General features: G+C 44.0%; 1 pseudogene; it reads left to right on the forward strand.

Annotated features, from left to right (window-relative positions):
• Positions 1 to 267: 267 nt before the first annotated feature.
• Positions 268 to 9,358, forward strand: LOC136492690 (farnesylcysteine lyase-like; annotated as a pseudogene).
• Positions 9,359 to 9,909: the final 551 nt, after the last annotated feature.

Raw genomic sequence — 9,909 nt, forward strand, 5'->3', positions numbered from 1 at the left:
TTGTTTGAAAACCACATTTAAATTATTTTTAATAATATAACACATATTTAAGCTTGAATTATCTTAAAATATTTTTTCCTGTTTCCAACGCACACGATCCTAGGATCATCAAGTCAAGCTAACAATGAACCTAAACCATGTGTGTGCCTCTGTTTGGTTTGGTTTGTCAACGCTCCGTTCCGTTGACCATCGACTCATCAATCCTTGTCTTCTCCAACAATTCTCATCCCCTCTTCATCAGATCGAATCAGGTTGGAATCGGACTCGATGTTGTCCCTCTTCCTCTCCCTCTTGGTGCTTCTGCCAGTGCTCCCCCTCCCTCATGCATCCGCCGACGTCGACATCTGCATCATCGGCGGTGGCATCTCTGGCGCCTCTACCGCCTTCTTCCTCACCAACTACAACACCTCCCTCGTTGGAGCGCAGCTACGTGTCTTCGAGCGCCATCACAAGGTGGGCGGCCGCCTTAGCACCGTCACTCTCATGGGCGATAGCTTCGAGGCCGGGGGCTCCATCATCCACCCCCGCAACCTCCACGTGCGCCGCTTCGCCGACCTCCTAGGCCTTGCCGCTAAGGTCGGCGGTGACGACGACTGGCTAGGGATCTGGGATGACAAAAGCTTCATCTTTTAGACGCTCCACCCACCGTCGACCGACAGCTCCTGGTGGCATCAAAGCTGCACAGCCTCCTCAACTCGCTGCTGCTGCTTAGGCGATATGGCCTGTCCCTGCTCAAGATGGACAAGTTTGTCCAGGTTAATTCTTCCTTCTCTACCGTAATTATTCTTCCCCCATTCGTGTCTAGGATGCAAAGATTGTTAGATTGATCTCCGATCCCAAACTGGGCCCAAAGTTGGACCTTTGATCCACGCCCTGATCGGGTGCGCCCATCCCACTATGGCTGGATGTCCCTTATCACACTATGATATATATAGAGGTGGGGGCCGGCGGCTCTGAGTACGAGGTTTACCGTGAGCCGAGCTCCCCATCGAAACCTAAACCCTAATCCTAATCAGAGAGGGGCATAGCTAGTGACAGGAAGCCACTAGTCGTGCTGTCCTGCTCCACCGACATCGATGACTTCATTGATGTCTTCCCCGAACATCGCTGCCCATGCGTAGACTTCATCGACGAACGAGATGGCGGCTTCTGGACCATCTCCCTCTACGGTGTCAGGTTCGACATGTTCTTCTTCTATTCCTCTCTATCTCTCTACTCTCGATATTGCATTCACAGTAAAGAGAACCCGCTAGACCTAACCCTCGATGATCTTTTCGATCTCAACAATGGTATCAGAGCTAGGTTGCTAGTGTGTAGATCTAGTATGGGGTAGCGAGTTAAAAAGAAATCAAAGAGTAACAGAGGGTTCGATCCGGTTTAGATTGAAACCCTAACCCTAATTGAGGGGAAGAAATAGAAATACAGAGGGTTCAACCAAACCCAAACCGTCAGGGAAGAAGAACAGTGATGTAACACAAAACCCTAACCTAACCCCAAAATTGAAAGAGCTAGGAAGGGGCTTACCTCACCGATCTCGAATCAAAACCGAAAGAAAAACAAATTGGGTTAATCCTAACCCTAACGAAACCCTAACCCTAACCCTAATCCCTAATCGGCAAAGAACCAAGAAGAACACAACAAGATCTAAAGATAGAGAAGGGGAAAGGGCATGGGATGTGGCTCACTAGAGCTAGACCGATGGCTGCCGGTAGCAAGAGTAGCCCTAATCTAGAAGGAGGACGGAGAGGGGAGGGGACCTACCCAGGTTTCTCTCGCCGTCGTCGCCACCACTGTTGTGTGGGAAGGTTACCCCGCCACAGCGTGGAATCCACCCGAGCTACGCCGGCTCGACGGCGTTCCGCTGCACTGCATGCGCGCTCAGGGCACCACCGCAAGGCCGCTCGATGGTGACACGCTCAGCTTTGGGCGAGCGCGCACGCCGGTGAGGGGCCCCGCAGCGGAGCCACTACCTTCTTTTGCTTTGTCCACCATGGGCTACCGTCACGTCATGGTCCTCTCTGACTGAGTCACTGAGGAAGAGAAGGGGAAAGGGAAGAGAAAGGAAGAGGAGGAAGGGGAGCCAGACTTGGTCCGGAGGCTGTCTTTCTCACCGGCGCCAACAGCCACCGTGGCCGCCACCACTAACGTCGGCTTAGCGTGAGAGAGCGAAGAGAGAGAGGCAGAGAGTGAAGAGTGAGCTAGGGTTTCGAGGAGGGCGATGCGGCGCTGGTTTTGATCAGCCGAGATCGCCGCGCGACCGTCGGATCTGATCTAATGGCGACCAGAGAACTGGGCTGCCTTTCGGCCTAGGCGAGCGAGGGCACGAGGCCGCTTTCCCGGCCCAGGCCTAGGTTGCGGCCTGGGCGCGGGGTAGCGCGTGGCACAGGGCTCGCACGGCCGTGGGCCGTGGGCTGGTTTTGCGTTAGGGCCGAATTGCCAGTAAAGGATGAAGCCATTTTTTCAGTAAAAGTTTTATTTCTTGGAAAATGGATAAATGGCTCAAAGAAAATAGAAAAGAGATTTTTCCTGTGGCAAAATTCATTAAAATGAATTAGTTTTTCCGCTACTAAAGAAATAGTTTATTCTCTAGTTATTTTGAACCAACGTGATATTTAATTCGAGAAAAAAAGATTTTGACTTGATTATGATGTTGTTATTTTCTAACCAACGTTGTTAATAACAATATCATAATTTTAATGATTTTATGCATTATTTTCATTTCTGCCCAACGGTGATGTAGATTTAATGTATAAACAGTTGTATGTTTTAATTTTGACCAACGTTGAAATCAAGGCATGCAATTGTTGTTATTATTTATGTTCTCACTCTATATGAATTGTGGTGTCAGGCGGATACAACTTGATGGGTTGTATCAAAGAGATCCCCACTCTCAAAGGTGACAACTACACAGAGTGGAAGAAAAAGATTGACCTGACCTTCATCTTGACTGAGGTGGACTGGGTAGTCACCTCACCGTGTCCCACTGAGCCTATGGCACCGGTGAGGGAGACAAACGAGGCTGATCCCGCTTGGGCAACTAGAGAGAGGGATTTTGAATCCCAAAAGATGTCCTATGACCTTGAGCATAGGAAGTGGGTCACTGCCAATAAGAAATATTTGACTGTGATAAAGAACACGATTGAGCCTGCAATTATGGGCTCAATCCTAGAGTGGGACACGGTCACCGAGTATCTCGATAGAATAAAGAGTCAGTTCACTGGCTCTTCAAAGACATATGCTACCTAGCTGATAAAGCAGCTAGTGACAGAGAGGTACTTTAGAAATGGTGACATCAGAGAGCACATACTAAGGATGAGCAATTTGGCATCCAAGCTAAAACCAATGGATCTGGCTCTTAAGGAAGAGTTCCTTATCCATTTGATTTTTATATCATTGCCAAAGGAATTTGACACTTTTGTTGTCAACTATAACATACAGCCCGTGAAGTGGGACTTAGAGAGGCTCATGGCTATGTGTGTGCAAGAGGAGGAGAGAATGAAAACTATCAATGGTGGCACTATCAATTATGTGAAAGACAACAAGAAAAAGAATACTAATGCTAACTCCTCCTCAAAGTCAAAGGGAAAGGGTCCCATGCTACATTAGCCTTAACAGAACAAGTTCACAGTAGAGAAAGACCAGTGTCTCTATTGCAAGAAGACGGGACATTATAAGAAAGATTGTCCCGATTACTTAAAGATGATCATGACAAAGAAAGGTGAGAACATTATTACGTTCATAAATGAATCCCTGTATATACAGTATTCAAAATCTACTTGGTGGATTGACTCAGGTGCAACTGTTCATGTTGCTAATTCCTTACAGGGATTCTGTTCGACGAGGACTACGCAAAGAAGAGAAAGACACATTAAAGTTGAGTCTGAGCAGATGTTGAAGCCGTTGGTGATCTTTCTCTAGAGCTTGCTGATGGCTTCACACTTTTACTTAGAGATGTACTTTATGTTCCCTCTTTATAGAGAAACTTGATTAGTGTTTCATGCTTGGACAATGATGGATATGATTGCTATTTTAGAAATGGCAAATGTAAGATAACATTTAATAATGCGTTGTTGGTCTTGCTATCTTACAAAATGAGCTTTATTTGTTATCACTACGTGATGATGTGAATGTTGTATGCGATGATGGGAACGTTGCGTGCGACAATGAGAATGTATCCTTGTCTGTGGATGTAAACAGAAAATGAAAGAGAGCTCACGATGCATCGTCGAAATTATGGCACTGTCGTTTAGGCCATATTTCGAGGGGGAGAATAGAAAGACTAGTTAAGAATGATATTCTTCCTCCATTAGAGTTCTTAGATTTAGAACAATGCAGAGAATGCATAAAAGGAAAGTATGTAAAGAAAATTAAGAAAGATGCCAAACGAAGCGCAAGAATTTTATAGATTATTCACACAGACATCTATGGTCTGTTTCCTATAAAGAGTGTGGATGGTTATGATTCGTTCATAACATTCACAGATGATTACTCCCGTTATGGCTACATTTATCCAATCAAAGAAAGAACAGAAGCATTGGATAAATTTAAGATATTTAAGGTAGAAGTTGAAAACCAACACAATTTAAAGATTAAGATAGTTAGGTCCGACCATGGAGGGAGTACTACGGTCGGCATACCCATATATAGCCAAGTTCCTGGACCTTTTGTAAGGTTCTTACAGGTGAATGGCATAGTAGCCTAGTATTCTACACCGGGCGAACCTCAGCAGAATGGAGTAGCTGAAAGACGCAATCGTACCCTGATGGATATGGTGCGCAGTATGATAAGTTACTCCACCTTACCATTGAGAATGTGGATGGAGGCGTTAAAAACCACCATTCATATTCTCAATAGAGTACCAAGTAAGTCGGTGCCCAAAACACCGTATGAGTTGTGGACAGAAAGAGTACCCTCACTAAACCACTTACATGTGTGGGGGAGTCCTGTTGAGGCTAAAGTATTTAACCCAAACATTAGGAAGCTAGATCCCAAAATAGTAAGTTGTCATTTCATTATCTACCTAGAAAAGTCAAAAGGTTTTGTTTCTACTGTCCAGACAGATATACAAAGTTTGTGGAAACGAGACACGCTGTCTTCCTAGAGGATGAAATAATGAGGGGGAGCATGGTAGCTTGAGAAATTGACCTTGAAGAGAAGCGGGTGTATACGCCCACTCCGATGATTCATAAGCCATTTTCTCACTACCTGCTGTCACTGCACCGATAGTGCAAGATACTATGGTGCCAGCACCAGTTGTTATTCCGCCTGTGGCAACAATAAATGATGATGAGATACCTGTTCTTTAGGATCCTATAGAACCTATTGCCACACATAAGGTGGAGCAACAATAGCCTCAAACAGAAGATGTGCCAAATGTGGAGGCCCCTAGAAGGTCTTAAAGAGTTAGAAAATCAGCTATTCCTACTGACTATGAAGTATACAACACTGAGGAATTTCAAATGGAGGATGATCCCACCTCATTTGAAGAAGCCATGAGAAGTGATCATTCATCAAAGTGGCTTGAGGCCATGGAAGATGAAATGAAATCTATGAATGCCAATAAAGTTTGGGACTTGGAAATAATTCCTAAAAGAGCCAAAACAGTAGACTGTAAATGGGTCTACAAAACAAAACTTAACTCTCAAGGGAATATAGAGAGATATAAAGCACGACTTATGGCAAAAGGCTTTATGCAAAGAGAAGGCATTGATTACAATGAGACCTTTACTCCAGTCTCATGTAAGGATTCCTTCAGAATTATAATGGCATTAGTGGCACATTACAATTAGAATTACATCAGATGGATATAAAGACGACATTTCTCAATGGGGACTTGGAGGAAAATGTTTACATGGCACAACCGAAAGGTTTTGTCATGGAAGGAAAAGAACGAATGGGATGCCACCTAAAGAAATCCATTTATGGATTAAAACAAGCTTCAAGACAGTGGTACTTGAAGTTTGATCAGACAATAAGGAATTTTGGGTTTAAAGAGAATATAGAGGACAATTGTGTCTATGCAAAGTTTAAGAATGGGAAGTTTATCTTCCTTGTCCTGTATGTGGATGATATCTTACTTGCTAGTAGTGATATCAGTCTACTACTGGAGACAAAGAAGTTTTTGTCCTCAAAATTTGATATGAAAGATCTTGGTGAAGCTTCGTTCGTTCTAGGGATCGAGATTCACCGAGATAGAAGTAAAGGGGTATTAGGACTATCACAAAAGGCATACATAGAAAAGATCTTAAAGAAATCAATATGCACAAATATAGTCCCTCACCTGCTCCTATAGTCAAGGGCGACAGATATGGAGATTTTCAATGCCCTAGGAATCAGTATGAGATCGATCAAATGAAAATGGTTTCATATGCTTCAACTATCGGAAGCTTGCAATATGCTCAAGTATGTACGCGCCCTGACTTGGCATTTGTTATCGGGTTACTTGGCAGATTCCAGAGCAATCCTAGAATAGAATACTAGAAATTAGTAAAAAAAGTCTTGCGTTATTTGCAAGAAACAAAAAGCCTCATGATGACATATAGAAGATCAGATTCACTCCATATAGTGGGATATTTAGATTCTGATTATATGGGAGATGATAGAAAATCCACGTCTAGATATGTATTTACTCTCACAAGGGGAGCTATTTCATGGAAAAGCTCAAAGCAAACCGTCACTACATCATCCATAATGTATGCCGAGTTTGTAGCGTGTTATGAGGCAACGGAGCAGGTGAACTGGCTAAAGAAGTTTATACCTGATTTGAAGGTGGTTGACGACATCTATAGACCACTTAAGTTATACTGCGATAATAATCTGACAGTACAGTATGCTCACAACAATAAGTCAAGTGGTGCTGCCAAACACATTGACATAAAGTATTATGTTGTGAAAGATAAAGTCCGGGATCATGTTAGAAGTCTTGAGCATATAAATACCGAAAAGATGCTCACGGATTCGCTTATAAAAGGCTTACCACCCAACATGTTCAGAGAACATGTAGCCGGCATGGGTTTAAGGGAAAGCCTATAATTCATGGACAAAAGAAGGCACAAAGTTAAGTATCTATTTCAGAACAGAGTGGTGTGTTATAGTTGTTAAATCTATCGGCAATTGACCATGATGATGAAACATGTTGTATGTGCTAATCTATAATGGAATGAATAAAAGTAAATGATATGAAATTGAAAGATGGTAGGAGATCAAGGGAGAGATTATTAGATTGATCTCTAATCCCAAACTGGGCCCAATGACCCAGTTGGGCCTTTGATCCGTGCCCTGATCGGGGGCGCCCAGCCCACTATGGCTAGAGGGCTCCTGTCACACTACGCTATATATAGAGGTGGGGGCCGGCGGCTCTGAGTACGAGGTTTACCATGAGTCGAGCTCCCCACCGAAACCTAAACCCTAATCCCGATCAGAGAGGGGCGCAGCCAGTGATGGGAAGCCACCAGCCATGCCGTCCCGCTCCACTGACATCGACAACTTCATTGACCTCTTCCCCAAATGTCGCTGCCCATGCGCAGACTTCACCGATGAACGAGATGGTGGCTTCTGGACCATCTCCCTCTACGGTATCAGGTTCAACACATTCTTCTTCTATTCATCTCTGTCTCTCTACTCTCAATATCGCATTCACAGTAAAGAGAACCCGCTAGACCTAACCCTAGATGATCTTTCTAATCTCAACATAGATTTGCACTTGGTCAGCCTGGTGCAGTGTGCTGATCAGTTATTATAGTTACTATTAGTTAAAATACTAAATGCAGGAAATGCTGCAATGGTTTATGTTCTTCTACAATGGCTTGGAGTCTCACCCTGTCTTTGCCATGGTTGAGGAGATGCTCCAATGGATGGGTCTCTATGGCCTCACCCACAGGACCCTTGAGGAGGAGTTGCTCCATGCCGGCCTCAACACCCAAACAATAGCAGAGCTTGTCACGGTATGCTTCTCCTCAATCCCTGTATTGTCTTTCCTCCTCTCAAGCCATATGCCATCTATGCTTCCATGGTTTAGTGGAATTTGAGCTAAATTAACTTCCTTGGTACTAGACAGTGATGATACTAATTGGCTCATGGTTTCTTCTGGAAGATGCTCTCTGTACTGTTTTTTACCAGTGAAATCCCATTTGATGTAGTTTCCCCCCAAAACGCATCATCTCTTTCTTTTTTTGAAAGATCACATCATCTCTTTCTGATAAGTATAATCAATGTATTCTTTCCCTCATAGGTTATCATGAGGATCAACTATGGCCAAAGCACACACATAAGTGGACTGGCTGACGCCGTGTCTTTAGCTGGATCTAAGTCAAGATTATGGGCTATCAAAGGGGGCAACTGGCAGCTAGCTATTGGATTGCTCAAGACCTCTAATGCCACCTTGCATCTTCAAGAAGGCATAGACTTGATCACTGATGCTGGGGATTACTATATTCTGAGATCTAATACTAGGAGCGAATACAACTATACGGTGACTATGGTGGCAACACCACTTGACGAGGTGAACATCACGTTTAGCCCTCCAATCTCCATTCCACTGAGGAAGATGCAGCACACACACGCCACCTTTGTCAGAGGCCTATTGAACCCTGTAAGTGTTATGGTAGCATACTGCATACCTACCTATCTATTGCCATTCCTTTTGTAGATCCTAGCATCAACACACAGCAAAATGAACGAGTGACGAGTAACTGATAGCCTATGAACTTGTTACTGATGAAAGCCTCTTTGACGCTTCCTTGGTTGGGGCAACTTACTAATGACAAGGCACTTGCCTTTTGCTATATTCTATCTATGGTTGCAGGGATATTTTGGTGTAAACTCAGCATCAAATGTTCTAGAGCTAATTGGTACCCTAGAGCTCCCTGATATCCCTTTCTCGTGCATCTCAGTTCTAAAGAGGTACAACGAAGATGACATGGCCTACAAGATGTTCTCATGTGCAAAGCTGGATGATGGTTTACTAGATCAGATCTTCAGGTACGTAGCAGTTTGATTATATTGAGTTAGTCACCCAGATGAGATGAGGTTGGTAAGTTAATATGTGCTATTGTATTTGTTGGAGAGCAGCGCGAGGAAAGAGACCATCTGGATAAACTAAGCTGCTTACCCACACCACGAAGCCCTAGAAGAGTTTGGTCCGATAGTGTTGGACGGGAAGCAGCTGTACTATGTGAACACCTTTGAGAGCGCCGTGAGCGCCATAGAGACGGGCGCCGTGGTAGCAGAGAATGTGGCATAGCTCATCATTTTGAGGCTTTCTCTACTGCAGCAAGGAGTCGAGCCTGATGCTCCTCATATCAAGTCATTTGTGGAGTAGGAGGAAGAAGGATCCCAGCGTCGGCATGTAGACCTATGATTCTGTGAAGCTGGGCTGGGATGTGCCTGTGATTCATGTGAAACTTTGTATAGATTTTAGCTGGGCACTCTAGGCGCAACAGATGTATTATGTGTCGAGTTGTGGCACTCTGGCTTTTAGCTATGTTGATTGAGTTGTACTTAACTACTTGTAGTGTCTGCTGTTGAGTTGCAGCGGCATTTTGGTACATTTGATTTGGTGACGAATGTTTCGTAGATGGATGATATATCATAGTAGTACTGAGATTTGGTTGACATCCCCCCTTCTCTCTTTTTTTGATAACTAGCTAGCATGCCCGTGCGTTGCTATGGGACAGTAAAACTTTTGTACTAAAAACACAAGGATCGCACGATAAAATAACAATACTGTGAAAATGTTAAAGTGACATTTAATCCAAAAAGCAAAATTCATGAAATTAACATCGTCACGGAGTGCGCGGCGTCGTAGGCTCATCGACTCGGTAAGAGCCAAGCGACAACCTTGCCCATACCTATAACAATCCAAAACTTAATGCATTAACCATGAATTTACGAGTAATCAAGTATGTTTTA

This window comes from Miscanthus floridulus, chromosome 11, assembly GCF_019320115.1.
Source record: "Miscanthus floridulus cultivar M001 chromosome 11, ASM1932011v1, whole genome shotgun sequence".
Taxonomy (NCBI): Eukaryota; Viridiplantae; Streptophyta; class Magnoliopsida; order Poales; family Poaceae; genus Miscanthus; species Miscanthus floridulus.